The sequence below is a fragment of the Tenrec ecaudatus genome, chromosome 2 (genome assembly GCF_050624435.1).
Source record: "Tenrec ecaudatus isolate mTenEca1 chromosome 2, mTenEca1.hap1, whole genome shotgun sequence".
Lineage (NCBI taxonomy): Eukaryota > Metazoa > Chordata > Mammalia > Afrosoricida > Tenrecidae > Tenrec > Tenrec ecaudatus.
The window spans coordinates 156,663,803-156,670,503 of NC_134531.1; the positions used below are offsets into that span (position 1 = coordinate 156,663,803).

The following is a 6,701-nucleotide window of genomic DNA, read 5'->3' on the forward strand; positions in this document are numbered from 1 at the left end:
GCATGCCTATATTTATACCTCTATAAATGGGTTTTGCCTCCTAGTTCTTTACGCTATTTCTTTTTCCTTTCCTCATGTCCCACTATCATGTTCCACAGAGCACACAAGATTCCTCTAGTTCTTTAATGCTTCATCCACGCCATTATCATGACCCCAGTTGTAACTCACAGTAATGGGAGTAGAGACGCCATGAGGGTAGGGGGAAAATCGAGGGATTAGGGGGAAAAATGGGGAGCGAACTATAATGATCAACATTTACCACCCCCCAAGGGAGATGAAACAGAAACATGGGTGAAGGGAGACAGCTGACAGTGTAAGATATGAAAATAATAATAATTTATAATTTATCAAGGATCCATGAGGGCGGGAGGGTGGTGGAAGGTGTGGAAAACGAGGATCTTATAGCAAGGGCTGAGACATAAAGAAAATGCTTTGAAATCTATGACAGCATATGTACAGATGTGTTTAATTCTACTGATGTATAAATTGTTACAAGAGCTGGAGGGACCCCGCCCAATAAAATGAATTATTAATATAAAAATTAAGACGTGTGTGTATGGTTTGTATCCTTTCATCATATTTATTCAATCTGTATGCTGAGAAAATAATTAAAGAATGTGGCCTACAAGAAGAAAAGTCAGGCATCAGGATCAGAGGCAACCTCTAGTAACCTGCAATATGTGGATGGAAAAACCTTGCTTGATCAAAGTAGAGAGGATTTTGATCACCCACTGAAGCAAATCAAATGTTACACACTTCAGTAGGAATTACACTTCATTGTAAAGTAAAAAGAAATTCTTACAAGTGGGCTAATGAATATTAAGATCAAAATAGACAGAAAAAGATTGATGTCATCAAAGATTTCAATTGACCCTGATCCATAACCAATGCCAATGGAAGGAGCAGTCAAGAAATGGCATATTCCATTGGGAAAACCAGCTATAAAAGGTATATTTTAAAGTGTTAAAGAATGGATTGAGGCAGTTCGCCTCGGCGTGTGAGTCGCTGGCCTCGCCGCCATGGCCAGCCAGTCTCAGGGCATCCAGCAGCTGCTGCAAGCGGAGAAGCGGGCGGTGGAGAAGGTGTCCGAGGCCCGCAAGCGAAAGAACCAGAGGTTGAAGCAGGCCAAAGAAGCTCTGGCTGAAATTGAACAGTACTGCCTACAAAGGGAGAAAGAAGAGTTCAAGGCCAAAGAAGCTGCGGCTCTGGGATCCCATGGCAGTTGCAGCACGGAGGTGGAGAAGGAGACCGAGGAGAAGATGACTCTCCTCCAGCCCTACTTCCCGCAGAACAGGGATGATGTCTTGGATTCCCTCCTGAAATTCATCTGTGACATCCACCCAGAAATCCACGAAAACTACCGCATCAACGGCTAGGGAGGAAGGGCGAGTGAGCCTGTTCCAAGCACTGGCAATGCAGGTGCTGCCGTGGAACAAGAAGCTGTCGCAGGGCTAGAGCGCTATTGCAAAACCGCATTACATGATTTCTGTATATTATGGGATAGCTCCTTCTCTGCAGAGCAGCAAACCAAGTACTTTGGGTAGCCTTATAGTTATCGAAAGCTTTTATCTTTTTACCTCAGATTTCTTATAAATTTAATGGTCTTCACTGTTTTCTTGTGCTTTTTAGCTGAAACAGCAAAACTTTTCTTTCTTAGATATCTAGTACAAAAAATATTCTTTGAAGAAAGAAATGGGTTAAATATTTCATTTCCCTAAAGCTTTCTTTGAAGGTCAGGGGCTTTATCAATTAAAAAAAGTAGTGAGTAGCTATTTTGTAACCTGTGTAGACCGCAGCCAGCCTTAAAATAACCCTGTGTTTAAGGGTCAGAACAATGAGTACAGGCTTCCCCCTGTCCAAAAGTGCAGCTTTCCCGGGAAGGCTTTTGCAAGCTGAGTAGACTTAAAGTGGAGAAGTATTTCATGTTAATTTATGGAGGGAGTTGCTTTGAGCTTTCCAGAAAACGAACCCACCGAGTCATACCAAATAACACACAAACCAGTATTCATTCCCGGTGTTCACAGGCATGGGTCCAAACCACCCGCTTGATGCTGAGGGAGGGGCCTCCGGCCAAGAGCTCAGGGAGGCCGCTTTGCTGATTGGGGTGCACGCTGCAAGACACCGAAAGCTCCTTCTTCTGTGCGCCTTTTCTCACACAAACAGAACCCCGTGGGTTTCTCTCCGTGAGCGGAAGCAGGCCCAAACGGAGGCCTTTGAGAAATGCAAAGTGGCGGAACTCGAACTTAGGAAAAGCTAGGGAATACCTGCACTCCTCTAGTTTGGGCGGCTTTTAGTTTACAGAAACGACTGGATGTTAACACATAAGAGCTGTTACTTGTCATTGATGTGTCATGGTAATCCTAACTTACAAATAAAGATTCTCTGTAATGGAAAAAAAGTGTTAAAGAATGAAGATATCACTTTGATGACAAAGGTGCACCTGCCTCAAGCTATGGTGTATTCAGTCACCTCATTTACGTGAAAAACCTGCTGAATGCAGAAGCCTGAAGAAGAACTGATGCATTACTATTATGGTGCTGACAATGAAGATTGAATAGACCATGGATTTCTGGAGAATCAACCATCTGCCTTAGAAGAAGTACACTGGAACGTTTAGGGGGAGAGAATTTGTTGGTCCCACTTTGGACATGTTGTCAGATGGGACCAGGTCCTGGGTAAGACCACCGAACTTGGACAAGTGGGGGTCAGCGGAAAAGAAGACACCATCTAATTAGATGGATTGGCACAATGGCAAGGATGGGCTCAAACATAGGAAAATGGTTAGGATGGCCCTGAATTGGGTAATGCTTTGTTCTGCTGTCTGTGGGTTTGTTTGAGTTAGAACTGACTGGAGAGCACTTTACAACAGCAATGTATATATTAAGTTGCACAATTTCGGGTGTGAAAATGCTTAACATATGAACAACATATACCATTCACTTTTCACATAGGAAATGGGTTTTGAAATGTTTTGTAATCTGGTGCATAGAGTCCACACTGATTCTTAGGAAAGACTCTGGATCCATTGTGTTCTCCATTCAGAGGTGGGAGAGTGCTTCAGATTATGTCCTGGCTTCATTGACTTTATGATTGTTATGGTGCAGTGGAATTTCAAGGTTAGATTTCTTAATTGATCTGGTATTTCCTTTTGAGTTTGGTCACTTTGGTTTGTTATTTTGTTTTGGTGAGGGTTTGTTCTTGCTGTTTTCTTTTGGTTTTAAAATTTTGGTATGTTCAATTATTTTGTCTTCTTGTTCATTTTCCCATGTTCCTTTGTTTGATTCTATTGTTGAGTATTTTCTTGCTTTATAAAATTAAGTTGTTTTACTCCTGAGTTTCAACAGTTTTCCTTCTCTTTCTTATACATTTGTTTTGATGATTTTAGTTTTCTTTTTGAGTCTCTCATTTTGTTATCCATTTATTTACTTCTCTCAGCTGCTTTGTTTTCGCTCTGTGTTTGCTTTCTTTAAGTGGTTTTAGTCCCACAGCCGGAAAACAATCATTTGTTGTGTTAGCCTATCCTCTATTGGATCAATTATCTTCTTTTCGTGTACTATTTATGAATAGCCTTTCTTCTCTTGTGATTTTGTGTTTTACTATTCTGCTGCTGGCCCATTTTTAATATATATATATACTTTCAATTTTATTTCACATTTTCAAAATTCTGTGTGTGTATAATTTTTCTTACTGAGTATCTTGGTGATGCAGCAGCCAAATTTTTATCTCCCATCCCAAAGGCCAGCCTTTACGCCCACTAATGTCCCTGTGGAAGAAAGATGAAGCAATTCACCTCCACCAAGACCCAGCCTGACATCCCATTGGTGGGCCCCACACTAAGCCACAGTCTCCAAGTCAGAATCAAACCAACGACAGTCTTTTCTGTCGATAACCACTAGAGGACACTCTTATCCCTAGATTTTTCTGTCCAATGCTGATTCAGAAATTCTATATTGTTAGTCTTGAATTTGATTTTTTTGTGCATCAGTCTCCGTGTGGGATGTGTTCGCTGTTTGCCAGCAGTACCATTAGGCAGGCTCTCCATGTCTCTCTCTCCTGAGCACTCAAGCACAACCGTTCCCATCATGTGCTACTATGAGTAGGAGAGGATCCCTCCCCTCTTGCTGGGATTTCTGCCAAAAGTATGCATCTCACACTGGCTTCCTTGTAGCTCCTTGTGATGCTAGTGCCCAGCTGCGTTAGGCCTCAGCAAGATTCGTCAAGGCTCTATCAAAGTGCCGTGGCCTCCCTTCACTTCATCTCAATTTGGGGGTCTGCAAACTCCCACAGACTGTCTGGACTGCCTTTAGAAGCCCAGGTTCAGCTTCCTCAGATGGTTCCCTTTCAGTATGCTCTGTTTAGGGCAATGCCTGATTCCATTATTCTTCCTTCCTCTCCTGCTTCTGGACTCTGACACCTCAGTTTCATCTGAAGTTCTGTGATTTATTCAATTTCATTGGGTCAGTTGTTGGGAGATTAAAAAGGAGCCTCCACTATCTTTTCCATCATATTCTCTCCTCTAGATTTATTTCATATACAATAAAGTTCCAGTAAGGAGCACTTACTTGGTTCTTTTATGTGGCTAGCTCTATCTCTTCTGGGTGCTTTGTAATATTTTTTAAAAAACAAAACCAAAAAAACTCCACTGTCATGGAGTCAATTCTGACTCATAGAAACTCTGTAGGATAAAATAGAAATGCTCTTGCAGATTTCTAAGACCAGAATTCTTTATGGCAATAGAACACCTTCTCTTTCTCACAAATTGTAACTGGTTGTTTTGAACTGCTGACATTGAACTTTCTAGTACACCACAATGGCTTCTGTTTGTAATGTTCCCCTGCCATAAGTCAATCCTGACTCATATTGTCCCAGAGGCCAGAGCAGAACTGCTCTCATGGGTTCTGAAACTGGAACTCTTTATGGGAGTGGAAAGTCTCCTCTTTCTCCTGAGGACCAGCGAGTGATTTCAAATGGCTGACCTTCCAGTTAGCAGCCAAACATGCAACCACTCTTCCACAGTAAAAAAGCAGTGGGTAAATGAATAAGCATATTTTCCTACTTTATATTTTTTATTCTTTCTTGTAATACAATAATGAGTAATGAGTGAGGAAAAACTAGAAGAAGGCCAAAGGGACAAGGGCTAAACTCCCTTCTTAAAGTGAATGCACACTCCAAGAGAGAGAAACAATATATGACAAAGAATAAGTAGTATAGTGTGTTAGAATGTTTTAAGAGGTTTTTTTTGTTTGCTTTATTTTTAAGGTAAAGTAGACATAGTAGATTAACAATACCTGAGGAGGTCTAGGTGGCTAATGGGCCCATTACATTCACTGGATTTTGCTATTGCTGCTGCTGTTGTTAGTTGGCTTTGACTCCATTTCGTCTGATGTGATACAGATTAGACTTGCTCTATAGGGTGTTTTGGTTGTAATTTCAATGGAAAAGATCACAAGTTCTTTCCCCTCTCGTATTGCTGGTGAGTTTGATTTTCCCAAGTGCTGCCTTATTGAGAAGACCGTCCTAGAAAGACCTGGAGTTGGCCAAGGACATATTATGGGAAGAGCAGTCCAGAAAAGTAAGAATCTAGAACACAGTCCCTGAGACTGGAGCATGTGTTCAAGGTTCAACAAAGAGGCAATGATGACTGAAGATGACTGAATGGACAAACAATAAGTGATACCTTGAGAGAAGAATAAGGAAGTCAAATTATGAAAAGATATTTTACCATTGCTTTAAAGTTAGCTTTTACCCTGATGTATAAATTGTGTTTGTAATTATTCATTTTTAAATATTATGTCTGATTTTAAACTCTCAGCTATCGTGTGGCAGATGCAGATGGACTCTTTCATGTAGATAGTTGAAGAGCTCGTCAAAGTAGAGGGTGCGAGTACTGTTTGGGTAAAGAGTGAAAGGTTGGTTGTGGTTATGCTAGGGAAAAACATACTCCACCATACTGAAAGATCATTCCTTTGCTGGAGAAAAAGACCACATCAACACAATGATGAAAGAAAGAATGGGTCATAGAGTCATGGGGACCAACATTTGAGCCATAGATTTCTCAAAAGCTATGTGACTTTAGACACTTTATTTGGCTTCTTTTATCTTGATTTCCTCAAGTGAAAAATTTTAAAAATTTGAATATAAGTATGAAGATTGAATGAACTGTTTCAGGCCGAACCCATGACACCTCAGAGCTCAGTACCCTTTCCTGCTGTGTTTTGTCATGACTTTCAGCATTACACTGTCTCTACTGACCAGGGTATTTCTCTCTTTCTTTTCTGTATTTTTATACTTTCCAGAATATCTTATATTCTTTTAGAATTCTTGGAAATCATTAAAAGTGTGGTGTGATATTTTTTGCTATTGTCTGTTTATTTACTCCCCCTCCCACCCAGAGTCTTCTCTGTCTGTTAATTACCTGTTCAGTAGGATAACTAGCTCTTTTTTCTACCCAGTATTCTCCAGTGGGAATGAAACTCTCTTTTCTGTCTAATGTATACATGTAAAATTTTATGGAAAGTTTGGTAACTTAGTGGGTTAGTTAGGTCATGGTGCCAACCTGGCGGATAAACATATGTGAGGTCAATTGAAGGCGGGGGATAAACGGCTCAGTTAGTCTCGCCTTTCTAGTTCTCGGGTCTCTTGCTTTGTGATGGTTGGTCCATGGTGCAGCTACCTTTACTCAGTTCCTACTTCAGCTGGCA

At 40.9% G+C, this 6,701-nt stretch overlaps 1 pseudogene; it reads left to right on the plus strand.

Annotated features, from left to right (window-relative positions):
* Positions 1–990: 990 nt before the first annotated feature.
* LOC142441055 (V-type proton ATPase subunit G 1 pseudogene) lies at positions 991–1,384 on the plus strand (annotated as a pseudogene).
* The last annotated feature ends 5,317 nt before the right edge of the window (positions 1,385–6,701 follow it).